This window comes from Maniola hyperantus, chromosome 24 (genome assembly GCF_902806685.2).
Source record: "Maniola hyperantus chromosome 24, iAphHyp1.2, whole genome shotgun sequence".
Lineage (NCBI taxonomy): Eukaryota > Metazoa > Arthropoda > Insecta > Lepidoptera > Nymphalidae > Maniola > Maniola hyperantus.
This window is the reverse complement of record NC_048559.1, coordinates 6,220,245-6,239,136: the sequence shown is the minus strand read 5'-3', so window position 1 is coordinate 6,239,136 and position 18,892 is coordinate 6,220,245. Positions and strand designations below refer to the sequence as shown.

At 38.8% G+C, this 18,892-nt stretch overlaps 1 protein-coding gene across 5 annotated transcripts in view; it reads right to left on the bottom strand.

The window, feature by feature from the left end:
- Positions 1 to 18,892, bottom strand: part of Osi24 (Protein) — a 61,628-nt gene that overhangs the window by 31,008 nt on the left and 11,728 nt on the right. Inside the window, exons 1-3 of one of the 5 annotated variants that reach the window (XM_069506924.1) lie at positions 8,797 to 8,962; positions 7,179 to 7,289; positions 6,726 to 6,816 (exon numbers count right to left, since the gene is read on the bottom strand). The exons of 2 other annotated variants lie outside the window; for them this stretch is intronic. The gene's annotated coding sequence lies outside the window, so the exon portion shown is untranslated. Of the gene's footprint in view, positions 1 to 6,725; positions 6,817 to 7,178; positions 7,290 to 8,796; positions 8,963 to 18,892 lie in introns of those variants that run through there. 2 more of the 5 variants (XM_069506923.1, XM_069506925.1) reach the window with 2 other exon arrangements.

Here is an 18,892-nt window from a genome sequence, read left to right as displayed (position 1 = left end):
AATTTGAAAAACACGTAGTTTGTTCGACAAACGCATCAAACACGACCGCAGACGATCAAATAATTTGACAAACACGTAATATTCGACAAACATAATTGAACGTTTACGGGGCAAAGCTTATTACGATATTTATAATATAAACTCCTGTGCGGACACCGATATTCGCATGTTGAATAACATGTTCCCAGTTCTTTAATGTTCTATTAGATGAAGCGCTCCATAGTAACCACATGAGTAGAATAATAACATTAGTATGAAGCGCCTCATCTAGTGGAACATTTGTAGGTATCGCTGTTTAACCAATTTTCCTTAATTGTCTTGTATCAATTGCGGTGCATTAAGACAGCGATCCAAGCGTTTCGTATCTGAATACATTGTTAGTGAAAGTTCTGTTGTGGGTAAACGGCCATCTGTATTCATGACGTGATTACCGAAGCGGCAATCGATGTTCTTTAGGGTTCCGCGCCGAAATGGTAAAACAGATCAAAATCAAAAATCTAAATTCATGTAGGACAATCTCTAAAGCTTTTGACGACCTCCCTGGCGCAGTAAGCACTGTGGTCTTATTACTGGGAGGTCCCAGATTCGATTCCTGACAGGGGTTTGGAATTTTATAATTTCTAAATTTCTGGTCTGGTCTGGTGGGAGGCTTCGGCCGTGGCTAGTAACCACTCTACTGGCAAAGCCGTGCCGCCAAGCGATTTAGTGTTTCGGTACTATGCCGTGTAGAAACCAAAGGGCCCCATGGGTTTAATAAAAACTACCATACCCCTTCCAGGTTAGCCTGCTTTCATCTTAGACTGCATCATCACTTTTGAGAAAACGACAAAAAAACACCTCCCCTTATCTCCGAAATTATTATATTATGTATTCTTATTTTTTTTAATTGAAATATTTTCAATAAAACTTAAAGCTATCCTTATCTTCTAATACTTTATTAAAAGTTTATGTAAACGTAGTATTGTGTAAAAAACAGATAAATTGACTTAACAAAATAATAATTTGTATATTTCTTTCTAAAGTACGGAACCTTCAGTGGGCGAGTCTGACTTGCACTTGGCCGGTTTTTGTTTTTGCTTTTACCCGTCTAGGTCTGCCGGCCGTTGCGGGTTGGAGTTCGTTGCACTTCAGTTTTTATTAATATTATGTTACATAAGGCCCGCAAAATTCTAATGCGTGTGGCCGCCATTTTAGTGACGTCAGCACTAGACTGAAGTTTCGAGCTGATGGTATATTTTTACTTAAATATGCGTCAAATGACGTCAAAATGATGTCATTTCGATGTTAATGAGACATGGTTCCAGCGTAATAGCAATTTGGGGACTTATAGCACAGAATGATAAGGGTTTTGGCCATAGTCTACCAAGCTAACCAAGTCAGACTTCACACACCTTTAGAACATTATGGAAAACTCTCAGGCATTCAGGTTGCCTCACGATATTTTCCTTCACCGATAAAGTAAATGATATTTTATTGCTTAAATTACACATAACTCCCAAATGTTACAGGTGCGGATCCGGGATCGATACCCTGACCTCCCGAATAGGAAGCGAACGTCTTTTCCACTTGTCACCGCTTGTCACGTATATCATTATTTACAGCCTCAATAGCTCAACCGGTAAAGGAGTGGACTGAAAACCGAAACGTCGACGGTTCAATTCCGCGATCATTTGGAAAGCAAGGCCAAATTAGCCTCTTTTGGAGCTTGGGGTGCTCAACAGAGCAAAGCGGTACTTCGCGCCCGAGCATAGGCTCCTACTCTATAAGCCGCAAGTCCGCCCTCACATGGAGTACTGCTCCCACCTTTGGGCTGGAGCACCCCAGTACCAACTCCTTCCATTTGATCGGATCCAAAGGCGGGCTGTTCGACTTGTCGACGATCCCAAACTAACCGGCTCGTTGGAAAGCCTGGAGCACCGCAGAGACGTTAGCTCTCTATGCGTGTTCTATCGCCTGTATAATGGGGAGTGCTCTAAAGAGCTTTTTGACCTCATTCCACCCTCTTTTTTCTACAACCGAACCGCGAGCCACCGTAAGGAATTTCACCCTCACCATCTGGGTGTCTGGTGCACTTCGACCGTCCGCTGCGCCAGATCCTTCTTTCCACGCACGTGCAAACTGTGGAACCAACTCCCATCGGCGGTGTTCCCACTAGATTATAACATGGGGTTATTCAAGGGGCGGACCAACAAATTCCTAAAAGGCCGGCAACGCATCGGCGGCTCCTCTGGTGCTGCAAATGTTCATGGGCGGCGGTAATCACTTAACATCAGGTGACCCGCCTGCTCGTTTGCTCGCTATATCTATTAAAAAAAAAAAACCCCGCCCGTTGCACTATTGACGTACCTACTCCTAGCACAAGCTTGACGCTTAGTTGGAGAGGTAAAGGGAATATTAGTCATTTTAACAATATGGCAAATATTCTTTAAAAAAATATATCTAAATATATAAAAGGAAAAGGTGACTGACTGACTGACTGATCTATCAACGCACAGCTCAAACTACTGGACGGATCGGGCTGAAATTTGGCATTTGGTTAGCTATTATGACATAGGCATCCGCTAAGAAAGGATTTTTGAAAATACAAGTGAAATAGGGCTTTGAAATTTGTGTAGTCCACGCGGACGAAGTCGCGGGCATAAGCTAGTCAAACCATAATAAAGAAAGGAAAAATAAAGATGAAAACCAAATTCATCTTATTGATGTCACAAACCCTTGAGACTGCGTCGTTGTTATATTTTCTCAAAAAGGGCATTACCTGACTGTCCCCAGGGAACATTTGGGGGCAGGTGGGGCGGGGCAAGCGTATCCTATTAGGGTACATCTCATCTTATGATTCCCTTGACATAGGGCTTCATAAAGGTAAGTTTTATGTTACTTTGACACAAGGCACCGATTCTCTTGTCATTCTCTAAACTAAATTTAGAGTATCTGCATCTTTTTCTCTTTAATATTGCTAAAAAAGGACGGAAATTTTTTACATTTAAACACTCTAAATTTTAGTGCACGCTACGAATTTAAACAATAGACTCGCGACTGGCAGCTTAAGTCACGAGGTATGACAGCTCTAAATTAAATTTAAAACTGTCATACTGGGTCTGTCGTTTTCATATTACATAAGTAAGAAGAGGATGCTAATACTCTAAATTTTAGGTGTGTTCAGAATCAGCGCCTAACTTGAAAGCTCAAAGAGGGTGGAATTAAATATCTTAATGGCGTGCAAATGAAGATAGAGGGAGAGCCAGCGCGTGCCAGACCATCCTTATTTTATATTTTTGACGACCTCCCTGGCGCAGTGGTAATAAGTGCTGTGGTCTTATTAGTGGGACCTCCCACAAATAAGAAAGACAACAGCGCTTACCCCTGCGCCAGGGAGGTCGTCACATATTTATAGGCGTCGTAATTTGTATAGATACCTACTTACTTTTCCTACCCAGATTAGAGACTGCAAACCCCCAGATAGCCATCTTGTTATCATCTTAATTGCTACCTACTAAATGTGTCGGTTCTGAATTATTATGATAGCTCATATATCACCAAGTTTGCTCATCCGTTCATGACATTAAATGAGCCATGTAGATTATTATACGCCATGTCCCGTATAATCCCATTAGCTAATTTATACGGAGATTGCCAGAGATTAATGTTCTAATTTCAATAAAAAATATACCTTAAGGCGTAATGCGTCCCAAAAGCGGCGTTGCGACACATTTCGGATGTTCAAAGAATCTAGTGTTGGCCTCAAAAACTAAAAATTTGTTTATTTAATTTTTAATTTTGTTATTAAAATTAAAAATATTTTCTAATGAATTACGAGAGCCAAAACACGGTTATCACAATTTGGATCGATACAAAAAAATCGCGAAGTTTCCCCAAAATACGTATTTTTTTTACACGACCATTAAAAGATTTATTCGTTTGATATAAAACCAATTTTATTCATTTGATATAAAACCAATTTTATTCGTTTGATATAAAACTAATTTCAATAAAATTTCGTATTTGCGTTCAGGACATAACGTCATTATTTTATGGTAATAGAGCAAATAGAATTTTAAATATAATAAATATTTATAAAAAGCGTGCAACAAACGCTCGGGCGGCCCAGTCTACCGCTCCCGCACCCCGTCAGTCGATGGGCCGTGAAAATCTAGCGGAAAGACAGACAGACACACTTTCGCATTTATAATATTATTAACAGTATAGTGTGGATTTTGAGTTATGACTGTCATCATCATCATCATGATCAACCTATCGCCGGCTCACTACAGAGCACGGGTCTCCTCTCAGAGTGAGAAGGGTTTTGGCCATAGTAGATGTTTTCCTTCACCGTTAAAGCAAGTGACATTTTAATTACTTAAAAACGCACATAGCTCCGAAAAGTTAGAGGTGCGTGCCCGGGATCGAACCACTGACCTCCGATTGGAAAGCGGATGTCCTAACCATTAGGCTACCGCAGCTCGTTATGACTATAGTACAATCAAATACGACCATGTCAACAAAATGTTCAAGGCTATGATTAAAGTGTGATTTCATGGCCTAGACAAATATTGTCATCAACCAAGACCTGGTTCCAGTGAGCTACGCGTTTGTGACATGACACGGCATATAACCACATAACCAGTGGTTTGCGGACTCGATCACCGAAACAGGTCACAAATACGAGTAGGTACTTAATATACCTTTGAAACGTATGACCTCAATACCCAGTGCCATAGAGCTAGTCCATGGAGAACCATTCCTCAAACTCCAACATTAGGCGTTAAAAAAGTGTCCATTAACAAATACTTAAAACATGGCCTAATCATTGACAGGGCCGGTAGGAAATAATTGTACATCTAACATTAGAAAGAGATTCAGCTTCGTAGAGTGCCGTCTCTGTCACTCATACCTGTGTGACGTTTTGTCCGTATCAAAGACAGATAACGTTCTACGAATTCGTTATCTCATTCTAAATTTCAATGTACAATATTTCCTGCCGGGCACTCTGATTTGTTTTTTTATTTACTTGGAACATAAATGCGTAAGTATACATTAATTTTTAAACAAACATTTAACTTACTAATGACCACTTGCAGTTTAAAAAATGAAAATTCCCTTTCATTCCCTATCCATTGGGAATTTCTAAAAATTGAACTAATATATTCGTTGTTTAAATTATAAAGGATCAGTGAAGTGGTCAAGACTTTTTAAAAATATATTTAGGTTTTAATTTTATTCCATTCAGTTATACAAACACAGAGGTAGGTATACTAACACTGTTAATACATAACAGTATTACATTAGGTAGGTGCCTACCTTAAGAATTGCTTTATGGCTGAATCCGTTTTCGGAACGTTATTTATTTCTCTAGTAACATAATAGCTCTCTTATCTGCCGTAGCTAATTCAAAATCGAATATTACTAACATGATAGCAATGTGTAACTAATGTGCGACTAGCGGCTAGCCAGGTGAAATTTTCTCTGGCAGGTGACGTGAAAATGGTAGGTGTTAATATTTTATTTTCACGGACGAACGTTTTGGCTTTTATGTCAGTTTCTATTATATACTGGGCCAAACGAAAGTGAGCAGTATAAATGACAAGATAATATGATCAAACGAACAAAATGTATTATCGTTTAGAAACCAAATAAATCAGCGCCACCTCTTAGATACTAATGAACGACCCGTTTGAAATCCAGACGTCACGAGGTTGCATTGGTGCATAAGCACCAATGAGTCGGTGCCATTTTGTTTGTTCAATAACCCTGTCCATACGAAGTAATATACATATAAGTCAATGTGCTAACATGATAGCAATGTGTGACTTGTGCGACTAGCGGCTAGCCAGGTGAAATTTTCTCTGGCAGGTGACGTGAAAATGGTAGGTGTTAATATTTTATTTTCACGGACGAACGTTTTGGCTTTTATGTCAGTTTCTGTTATAGACTGGGCCAAAAGAAAGTGGGCTGGTAATAAATTTAATTGATTCGGTCGAATAACACGTCACAAATGGAAATTGATTGGCTACAAATGGGCTACAAGCATTGACTTATATGTTACTTCGTATGGACAGGGTTATTAAACAAACAAAATGGCACCGAATCATCGATGCTTATGCAACCTCAGTGGCGTCTGGATTTCAAACGGGTCGTTCATATTACCATATTATCTTGTCATTTATATCGATGGCTACAAGAAATCCATCTAAATATAAGGTGACTGACTGACTGATCTATAAACGCACAGCTCAAACTACTGGACGGATCGAGCTGAAATTTGGCATGCAGATAGCTATTATGACGTAGGCATCCGCTAAGAAAGGATTTTTGAAAATTCAACCCCTAAGGGGGTAAACTAGGGGTTTGAAATTTGTGTAGTCCATGCGAATGAAGTCGCGAGCATGAGCTAGTTTGTTGATAAAGCAGTAATAGAAATTCACATTCTGTGAAAATGTTAACTCCCTACATATTACAGCGGAGGTTTAGGTCACGTTGGCACCCTTCGGGTACCTACGGAACCCTAAAAATGATCCCCATAGAACAGACGATAGAACAGGCATATTAAAACAGGTAGGTATACTCCGCGACCGGTTGAGATGGCAATCGGGGTATGAGGCGGGTGGACTAGCACACCCGCACGTCACCCACGCTCGCATGCACTCGATTGCCATCTCGACCTGTCCCGTACAAAAGATCATACACATTTACACATAATATTATTTAGTACAAACAAAAAAAATTACTTTGTATTGTATATTTCGTTTTTTATTTCGTGTTTGTGACATCGGGTAGAGCTTTTTCCACAAAAGCTAGCTTTGAAGAAATATTTTCTGCCTGAAACAAAATCATTTTATGCGAAAACAAAATGCTTCTATGGAAGAAAGCTTTTCTGAATTTATGCCTACAGCTTTATTATTGTAAAACCCACATAAATATTTAGCGTAGTATACTTATACATTTTATGAGAATATTGACACCAAAAAGGATCTTCCGTACAGCTGTTTTCATCTTTCACGGCCCATCCGTTCAACCGATTTTGAAGAAATTTGGTACAGAGATAGCTCGCATCCCAGGGAAGGACATAGGCTTTTTATTCCGGGAAATCAAAGAGTTCCCACGGGATTTTTAAAACCTAAATCCACGCGTACGAAGTCGCGGGCTGTATAATGTACTATACCTAAGTATGATCTACTTACGAGTAGGTACTAGGTAGGTATATAGGTACCTACATATTATTGTCTTGTCCGCATGTAGCATCTTAGCACGTGACTTAAGTATCACACTTTTACTACAATGTTTCCCTGAAACTAGTTTACACAACTATAATAATATAATAACACCACAGTTACATAGATATGAAATTAGCAATTTTAAACCTTATTTTAATTTGGGTAAAGTCTAGAATTGAAGAAATGCATTCAGGAAGGACCTTTTATGGGACTTTCATAGTGGTTTAAAAGACTATTAAATTTGTGTCTGTTTTGTATTTTATGTGAACAATTTCGGGAGGGTTTGGGGTCAAAAATGTCCGTTATTTAGGTGAAGCTATTTAATCTCGAAATAAAATTGCCTGTGTTTACTTATTTAGTACGTGACAGGTCTAAATGGCAATCGGGGTGAGGACGTCCCGCCTCATACCCTGATTGCTATCAATGACTTCTACCAGGCGTGTCTCACTCTTGGTACTTGCGAGACATAAGTACCTAACTACAATCGCGCTACGCCTGTAGGCGAACTTGTAATAGGGCTGGCGCGTTCTAATTATTTGTTCATGAACTCATTTTTTTTTTGATGTAACCACAAGGAGAACGGTCAATTTTGGGTGTACTCTTGTACCTTATACCACTATTATATCTTCTGTGCTTCTACATAGAAGTCATTGATTGCTATCTCCAGAGGCGTCTCTAGCCCTTGTGGCGCCCGTGTGCAACCAGTACCCTGGCGCCCTCTAGTCTAGTAGGAGCAGGGTCAAAATGGAATACTAACAGTTATATTTTCAAACGGAAATTCGGATGCAAATGGTGCAATTTTAAATGATGATTTTAAATGATGACGGCGTCGGCCATAACACGAGCGCAGGGTCTTTGAGAGCGCCGGCATCGACGCATCTTTGGAGGTGTCGCATTAGAGGGCGCTCGGCGCCCCCTTAGACCCGGCGCCCGTGTGCGCCGCACACCCTGCACCATAGGTAAAGACGCCTCTGGCTATCTCGATGTGACGACCTTATAGTATAGTCCTGGCGCGATTCTGAGCGCTTACCATACAAACGTAGTTAGGTTTTTATATGAGTATGTACTAGCTGATACCCGCGACTTTGTTCGCGTGGATAAAGATTTCCCGCAAGATCTCTTGGGTTTTCCGGGATAAAAACAGGCAAAGTGCGAGTCAGACTCGCACACCGAGGGTTCCGTACTCGGGTATTTTTTTCGACATTTTGCACGATAAGAATTATTATAGATAAAAATTATTATGCATAAGAATAAATAAATAAATAAAAATCAGTTTTAGAATATACAGGTAAAGCGTTCATTTATGATACCCCATTTGGTATAGTAATCTTACTTTGAAAATTGAAAATACTAATTATTTGCTCATTATCACATTTAATTTTTTTGTGTGTGATGTAACCACAAATCCACGGTTTTCGGATTTATTCCTTTACGTGCTATAAATTATTACCTACCTACCTGCCAAATTTCATGCTTCTAGGTCAACGGGAATTATCCTATAGATTTTCTTAGGGATTTTAAAAATCTAAATCCACGCGTATGAAGTCACGGGCATCAGCTAGTCATCCTATAAAGAAGTTCCTACCTTGACTATGAATTCCGGTGTTAAACATCAAGACGGAATGCTCATTCCAACACGACATTTTGTATCACAAACTGCGAGATGTATTTTTTCATTCCACTTTCATCTTCTACATTCCGATGATGTGTGTTCATCCGACGAAAACTACCTTTCACTGTAACACGTCACGTTCGAATACCGCCTCAGTTAACATAATGCCGTTCTCATTCTTATCTTACTTGCGATTCACAGAGTGATGCAATCAGTACCCTTATTATCAGTAGGTACCCTTATTATAAATGCGAATGTGTTTGTTGGTTTTTTTTTTTTCTTTTTTTTTTAAAAGAACATTAGCCATGTTAAATGACTAATATTCCCCTTTTTCCTCTCCAACTAAGCGTGAAGCTTGTGCTAGGAGTAGGTACGACAATAGTGCAACGGGCGGGGTTTGAACCGTCGACCTTTCGGTTTTCAGTCCACTCCTTTACCAGTTGAGCTATTGAGGCTCTTATTGGTTTGTCCTTCAATCACGTAGCAACGGTGCAACGGATTGACGTGATTTTTTGCATGGGTATAGATAAAGACCTGGAGAATGACATAGGCTACATTATCCCGGAAAATGAAAGATTTCCCACGGGATTTTTAAAAAACCTAATTTCATGCGAAGTCGCGGGCATCAGCTAGTTTGAGATATAAAGTAGGCACCTATTTGTTAAGTCGTCCGCCTCCTTTTCTAGATGGTAAGAATGCCTTTCTCCTCCTATTCAGGAAGTCTGGTTTTCGATCCCGGGCATCCTTAAGGCAAACTATGCACGTGCCTCTAGCGGCGCGTAGTTACGAAGGGGCGCGCGCGATCATGTAGAGTTCAATTACCTGTGGCCCTACCGCGGTTGTTTGATAGCTACAATGTCACGATCGCAATCATCTCTGATTGGTTAATGCTCGCTCACTATTGGCCACAATGCATTGTTGCTCATTGTTGCAACAAGAATCGCACAAATTCAGCCAATCAGAACAATTGAGATTGTAATAATGATTGATGCAGGTTTTAGACAATCGCCCCGCTGCTCTACCTAATTATCCCTACTAATATTATCTTGGAGTGACCGAAAGTGTATCTTCTTTAATATTGCAAAGCGTCATGACGCGATGTTCTTCACTAGTTCACATAAATAGTATAGGTAATCACGATTCCTTGTTCTTTCAAAGTTAGTAAAATCCATACTAATATTATAAATGCGAAAGTGTGTCTGTCTGCTAGCCTTTCACGGCCCATTCGTGCAACCGATTTTGTCGAAATTTGGTACAAAGATAGCTTGCATTCCAGGAAAGGACATAGGCTGCTTTTTATCCCGGAAATCAAAGAGTTCCCACGGGATTTTTAAAAACCGAAATCCACGCAAACGAAGTCGCGGGCATCATCTAGTTTTTAAGTTAAGTTCTGTTAGAGGGGCGCCTACGAGGTGCTTGCCTAGGGCGCTCTCGACTTTTTTTTTTAATCTGCCTCTGCCGAAACCCCTACCACTGATGAATAGCGGTCTATTCATCCGTGCGTAGGACGCTGAATTTCTGAACTAAATTGACAGTCTATAGACTGTCAATTTAGCACGTGTTGAGTGAAATCAGTACCCTTATTATAAATGCGGAAGTGTGTTTGTTTGTTGGTTTGTCCTCAACGGTGCAACGGATTGATGTGATTTTTTGCATGGGTATAGATAAAGACCTGGAGAGTGACATAGGCTACTTTTTATCCTGGAAAATCAATGAGTTCCCACGGGATTTTTAAAAAACCTAATTTCACGCGGACGAAGTCGCGGGCAACAGCTAGTAATAATAATAATAAAAATTTCTAGGAAACAGCGTAAAAGTAGAAAGTTATTTAAATCCGAGCTGACCGTGGGAGGGTTTTATACGAACGTGCCCGTGGCCAAAGTAAGATGATAAAAGGCTAAACTGCTGAGAAACTAACTCTTGTTTGTCAACAAGAAATTAATGAAGTTCTAGAATTTCAAATTCTGATAAAACATTAAATAAATCTTTAGGTAGGCAGGTAGGTATTATACCTACTATCTGACTTAGGAAGAGAAATACAATTTTAAAAGAAAAAGAATTAAATAATTGAATAAAAGAAATAAAAAAAGAAAAGAAAAACAAAGAAATATTGCACATCATCAGGGGGGTGATGGGGACCACGGCTTAGGATGACGTTGGGACTGATTGGACTGGTTAGTTCGTACCTACCTACGCCAGGCCGTGGCGTGATGACGTCCGGGTGACGTTAGAAAATAATCTTCTTCCTCTTGTCCTTCTCCCATTTCATTTGGGGTCGGGCGTCTTACAGGTCAAGAAGGCAATCGGGGAGGGTACGCCCCGCACACCCGCATAGTTAACCCGGTGCGGGCGAGCGCAGGTGACGTGCGTGTATCAATAATTTATGGTTTAGTTTCACTCCCTTTCGTGGTTGCACTTTATCGAGGGAAAAACTGAATACAAGTCCCGCAAATTGCTATTGCGCTGGAACCATGTCTCATTAACATCGAAATGTCGTCATTTTGACGTCAGTCGAAATAAAAATATACCATCAGCTCGAAACTTCATTCTAGTGCAACGTCACTAAACTGGCAGCCAGGCGCATTAGCAATTTGCTTATACTTAAATATATAATAAGTACGGAGGAAAATGTTTGTCAAGTTAGGACGTGTCTTATAAAACATCCGACAGGTCTATGGGTGCTACCGGAAGTTGGGTCATGGCTCATCGCCGTTATAACAAATAGGATGCCTTCTTAGGTAATGGTAAAAACAACTAAAAAAGCTTTGTTATTTTTTAATACAAGTTTTGACGTAGATAGTGAGTTCCGGTACAATGCCGCGTATAGACCCAGTACATGATGCCCACGACCTAAAATCCCGAGGGAACTTTTTTAAATATTGTTTGCCTACTAGTGTTTTGCGTCATCAATCCTTATGAGTATGGGTCTAGAATATTCTTTCAAGATCAGTTTCCTACCAATCTAAATATATGAAACGAAAAGTTGACTGACTGACTGTGCGTTAATAGATCAGTCAGTCAGACTGATCTATCAACGCACAGCTCAAACTATTGGATGGATCGGGCTGAAATTTGGCATGCAGATAGCTATTATGACGTAGACATCTGCTAAGAAACGATTTTTCAAAATTTAATCCTTAAGGGTGTAAAATAGGGGATCGAAATTTGTGTAGTCCACGCGGACGAAGTCGCGGGCATAAGCTAGTTACTTATAATCTTTCAGTTTCTCAATATTGATACCACTGTCCAAAGGAATTAAGTGGCCCTCCCAGCTTCAATTTCCCTCTCCACTTTTAATACTTATAGATACCTTCAAAACACCTTTAGAGCCTGAACAGCTCAACGGGTATAGGAGTGGACTGAAAACCGAAATGTTGACGGTTCAAACCCCGCCCGTTGCACTATTGTCGTACCTACTCCTAGCACAAGCTTGACGCTAGAGAGGAAAGGGAAATATTTGTCATTTAACATGGCTAATATTCTTTAAAAAAAACCGGTCTAGTGCGAGTCAGGCTCGCGCAATGAGGGTTCCGTACTACAGTCGTATTTTTTCGACATTTTGCATGATAATTCAAAATATAGATAATTCAATATATAAAAATATATTTCTAGATACGTACCTACATTGTTATTTCGACACTAAGTATTTGTTTGAAGTCTTGTGGGGCTTTCCAATTTATTTCAATACTATTTTGGCTATAACATTATTTCAGCCAAAATAGTATTGTATTATTAGATAATATAATAAAAGGGGTTTTGTGTGTCTTCCTACCTATTATCTGTATTTATAGGTCTACTTGCTGATGCCCGCGACTTCGTGCGCGTGGATTTAGTTTTCTTTAAATCCCGTGGGAACTCTTTGATTTTCCGGGATAAAAAGTAGCCTATGTCACTCTAAAGGCCTTAAACTATACCCATGCAAAAAATCACGTCGATCCGTTGCGCCGTTGCGACGTGATTGAAGGACAAACCAACAAACAAACACACTTTCGCATTTATAATAGGGGTAGTGATGATCTGCCTATTATGAATGAGACGATGCCCGTAATTGCGTCCGCGCGAATTAAGGTTTTTAGGTCTTGTAGGATATCTTCAATTTTCTGAGAAAGTGGCCTATTTACTACACACAATAATAATTATTTTACCAAAAATGAATTGGCGAGGGTTAATAGCTCGGCAGAAAGCCTCCGGGGTCCATTGAACACGGTTGGGTTATTCAAATAATGGTAGATATTAAACAAAATGAGGTTGTGGTCAATGACTTATAATGTACATAGAAGTCATTGGTTGTGGTAGGTAACTATTACTATATTTTATAGTTAACGCCCTGTTGGCTTTGTGGTGAGCCAGTACATATATAGCTTTGAATTTATAACAAGTACCCATTTAATATAAAACCACATGTGTTACAAAATTATATTAACTACTAAATTAAAATAACAAATTGTTAAACTAAAATATGTTATGTGCGTTGTAGATAAAGTAAGTTATAATGATTGCCGAACAAACGAATACCTAAGTACCTATTGTAAATATGTTTTCTCTGTAAGTGAATTTTGTAATTCTTTGAGAGAAATAAATAATTCTTTAACCTGATGTCTAATTCTAAGAAACTTCTCTGTTTTTAAAGATTTAAATAGGTATTATTCTAATAGCTTATTTCTTCTTCATAATAGCAGACGCTCATCGTTCTTCCATGTGTTGGGGACAATACGCAGATAAACTTTCAGCTTTTATAAAATAACGAAGGTCTGGCCCTCGCGGGCTCTAAGTCCTTCTTCAGAATAGGTACGTACAGAATGACAATTAGAGAAAGACAACATTGCGGTATTTAAGTGTTCTTCACAACACCGCTGTCATTTTTCATTGAGATCGTTTTGTTTCGTTAAAATTACAATTTATTTTCACAGGCACGTAAAAACGATTATGTGTCGAGTGTAATTTGCATAATTCCCATCGTAGGTAGAGTACGACCGTCGACCTCAACAATTTACTTTAGGAGTGTTCATATTTTGATAATTATTTATCTTTGAAAAATATTAAGTTTCAACTCTCAAATATGTAAAAAACTGGCCAAGTGCGAGTCAGGCTCGCGCAACGAGGGTTCCGTAATTCAGTCGTATTTTTTCGACATTTTGCATGATAACTCAAAAAATATGATGCATAAAAATAAATAAAAATCAGTTTTAGAATGCACAGGTGAAGGAAGACCTTTCATATGATACCCCACTTGCTATAGTTCTCTTACTTCGAAAATTGCAAATACTAATTAGTTTATGACCACAAATTTTTTTTGTGTGATGTAACCACAAATTCACGGTTTTCAGATTTTTCCCCTAATGCCAGCTATAAGACCTACCTTCCTGCCAAATTTCATGATTCTAGGTCAACGGGAAGTATCCTGTAGGTTTGTTGACAGACAGACGGACAGACAGACAGACAACAAAGTGATCCTATAAGGGTTCCGTTTTTCCTTTTGAGCTACGGAACACTACAAACACTGAAATATCTTACGGATACGTGTAAGATTTGTCATCATCATTTTATTTGTCTAGTTTTTAGTTTTTTTGCTTGCATTTTAGAGACAGACACAACTCTCTATCCCGGAAAATCAAAGATTTCCTAAGGGATTTTTTTAAGGAACATTGTGCTGCCGTAGATAGCTATTTAGGGAATTTGTCAGTTTGATAAATTAAAACTAGTTTTCATTATATAGTCAGTTATAAACCCGATTTCCCTTGATTAGTAACCAGTTAAGATACGTTAATCTTATTCCGTTATAAGTCCCGAAAATTGCTAAAGCGCGTGGCCGCCATTTTAGTGACGTCAGCACTAGAGTCTACACTAAAGTTTCGAGCTGATGGTATATTTTTATTTCGGCTGACGTCAAAATGACGTCATTTCGATGTTAATGAGACATGGTTCCAGCGCAATAGCAATTTGCGGGACTTATACGAATCCGGATAAAATAAGTATTCCTGTAGTTCGATTTCGTAAAACCTGCATCAATCATTATTACAATCTCAATTGTTGTGATTGGCTGAATTTGTGCTTAAATAAAATTCAGCTAATTTGTGCGTTTCTTGTTGCAACAATGCATTGTAGCCAATAGTGAGCGAGCCAATACGAGTCAACCAATAGGTGGTCCGTCAACTAAGAGGTGATTGCGATCGTGACATTGTAGCTGTCTTTCTACCGCAATCGAGCAGCTGATTAATAACCATTACGAAAAGACGAAATATTAATCTTATATCGTAGCTGGTTACGAAGAAATAGTTACCAATGTGGATAAAAGGATTTTTTCGCCATTTTTCATGCTCCCGTTTTTGGTTAGCTTTAAAAGTAGGCGCGTGACTTTTTCTTTTAATATTCCTAATTTTCTGAGTTATCCTCGTACGTGCTCCTGTCCGATAAACGATTAAATTCCGATCGCATTCGTAGGGAATATTCTCTTCAGTACGAATCACTGAATTTCGAATATAGAGATAGTAAAAGAGGCGTTTTTGGTGACGGAAAACATCGTGAGGAACCCTCCATAGTGAGAGTTCTCCGTAATGTTCTCAAAGGAGCGTGAAGTCTGCCAATCCGCATTGGACAGAATATAACCTAAACCCTTCTGCGATTGGAGACTCGTGCTCAGTAGTGGGTACGTGTCCTTTGTTGGTTTTATGTATAATTACCATTTTAAATTATCGATTAAACTAAAAAAGTACTTCAATAAAATGTGACGTCACATTCCAGTATTTTATAGAATATCGCATACTAATTGCGCGTTTTGACGTTTGATAAAAGTTACTAATTTGACTAGTTGTCAAATACCGTATTCAGCGCCACACCACGCTGTCACGGTTCACGACAGTTAGGGAACTTCTAACAAAAGGTCGAGGCTTTGACGTCACTGGCAGGCGTCAAATTTTAGTACATTTGACGCAGGTAGCCCTAAGATAGCCCTAATTTTCTATGATTTCACGTCACCATATAGCCTAATATTTGACATAATCGTCGATTAGGGTTCAAACCGAGAGTTCCCTCACTCTAGTTCACTCTGACGCTGTCTCAATATTACAGCCAACAGATATCATTTCTATTACTGAATTCAGCATTCTTTGGTACTGGTAATATGACAGGATCCCTTTATTTATAGGGTTGTAGGAAAGGTCAAGTGCTATCAAAATTTTGGCGCAAATAGAGTTTGATATGTAGGACATACCTATGTCCTACATATCAAAGGTTGGATAGGTTCGAGTTGATAAAAGTGGTTGTGGGTTTGTGCGTTAATAGACTAGTCAGTCAGTCAATCGACATCACGCACATGGTCAGCGTGGTGGACTATGACCAAACCGCCCGGGATCGAACCCCCGACCTCCGATCAGGAGGCGGATGTCCTAACCACTAGGCTATCACAGCTTAATCTAAATATATTTCTTATCTTCTGAATATATAAAAGGATTGACTGACTGACTGATCTATCAACGCGCAGCTCAAACTACTGGACGGATTGGGCTGAAATTTGGCATGCAGATAGCTATTATGGCGTAGACATCCGTTAAGCAAGGATTTTTGAAAATTCAAACCCTAAGAGGTTAAAATAGGGGTATAATTTGTGTAGTCCACGCGGATGAAGTCGCGAGCACAAACTAGTGTGTAATAACGCAGTTATGTGCGTTTTAAATAATTAAATATCACTTGCTTTAACGGTGAAGGAAAACATAGTGAGGAAACCTGCACGCCTGAGAATTCTCCATAATGTTCTCAAAGGTGTATGAAGTCTGCCAATCCGCACATGGTCAGCGTGGTGGACTATGACCAAACCCTTCTCACTCCGAAAGGAGACCCGTGCTTAGTAGTGAGCCTGCGAAGGGTTGATCATGATGACCTTGGTTAATGTATTCCTTGTATAGATACAAATTTATTTAAAGTTTGTATCTAAGAATAATTAACTTAACATCCCGAAACATATTCCTAGAGAATAGTGGTTATTTGGCACGGCTTTGTACCCGTAAAGCCAAACTTATCTACATAATAACGAGTTGGGTTGCTGCCAAACCTGATGTTTAAGGCAGTCCTACATGGTAGGAGGTTTTGTTAACTTGTGGCGAATCTTAACCCACAACTTCTCGCGTCGGTCCCTCAAGTTCCCTTAGTTCCCCGAAACCCAGATACCCACTTCTTAATCTAGCTCAGAACCTATCTAATTTGAAAGAAAGAAAGAAAGAAAGAAAATGCATTTATTTGTTGTTGGTGTCACAGATAAAAACAAAGTACAAATGTAACATTTTCATCTGTGACACCACCCCAAATGGGTGGTATACAGCTTAGTATAATGTTTTGCATCATATGCGTTAACACGTAAGATGCAGGGTGCAGGACGCTGATTTTCAGCTGTGAAATTTGACTGTCAAATCCGTCCAATACTTTTGCGTGAAAGAATAACACACAGAACTACACACATACAAAATTGCCTTTATAATTAAACTGGCTGGATTTAGGTTTTTAAAAATCCCGTGGGAACTCTTTGATTTTCCGGGATAAAAAGTAACCTATGTCACTCTCCAGGTCTTTATCTATAAGCATGCAAATAATCACGTCAATCCGTTGCACCATTGCGACGTGATTGAAGGACAAACCAACAAAGAAACACTTTCGCATTTATAATAGTGTGATGAGCAATTCCGAGCAATTGGGTGAAAAGATTATTTATTTAAGACAAAATAAATTGGAGACTTGTCTTCAGAAAAGGATGTCAATTAGAGAAAGACAACATTGCGGTATTTAAGTGTTCTTCACAATACCGCTGTCATTTCTCATTGAGATCGTTTTGCTTCGTTAAAATTACTTTATTTTCACAGACACGTAAAAACGATTATAATATGTCGAGTGTAATTTGCATAATTCCCATCGTAGAGTACGACCGTCGACCTCAACAATTTACTTTAGGAGTGTTCAATTATTAACCGACTTCAAACAAGGAGGAGGTTCTCAATTCGTCGGTTTTTTTTTTAATCTATGTTACCGGATTACTCGAAGACGCCTGGGCCGATTTTAAAAATTCTTTTTTGTTTGAAAGGGTATACTTCAAAGTTGGTCCCATTTAAATTTGGTGAAGATCTGATGAACATCTTCGAAGATAGATAATGGAACTCCTCAACGGATAAGAGTAAATTGCTCGTGATCAGTGTAATAGCTTAGTAAACAGTAGATTTTTAACCAGTCATAGCATAATTCCATGGGGCAACTAAAAATTGTGAAATAAAAATTTTTTACAAAAAAAATAAAAACCGACTTCGATACACAATCACTAAAAATTTAAAAATAATTTAATTTATTACCGAATATATTATGTATACAAGAGTTAATATAGTTCCATAATAATATTTTTTGGGGTCGGTGCCAATCCCCACTTGGTCAGCGTGGTAGACTATAGCCTAAGGTCTAACCCCTTCTTTTTTTAAGAGGAGCTTAGCAAAGGAAATCTTTTAAATAAAATGTGTGTATGAAGCCTTAAATTTGTGAATACTTGCGAAACCTATCCTTAGGAACACTTTAGATGTAAAAAAATGTTAATTGTTGGATTTGGTTAATTTATGTGTATTTTTATTACACTAAAGTTAATTTTCTCCTTTTTACATTATTGTATGTAAATTTTTTGACTATCTAATTTTAAACAATGTAAAACTATGATGATATCTGTGTTCGTAATGTAAATTCGTTTATAATTTCTGAAATCCACTGCATGGCACACATCTGTATTTCAATGCAAATTTTCACCATCATCCATACACAATATAGGTACATATACAGGGTGTAACCAGAACGCTAGCAAAAACGAAGACAGATGATATTACTAATGATTACTGATATTATAATACCACAAAAAAAATATGCAAATCTCTATTATATAAAAATGAATCGCTAAATGTGTTGCTGATCGCAAATCTCGAGAACAGCTGAACCGATTTCGCTAAATCTTTTTTCATAATATTCCTTGAAGTACGGGGATGGCTCTTACAGAGAGAAAAAATTCGTGAAAAAGAATCGACTGTTAGGCGGTACGAAGTTCGCCGGGGCA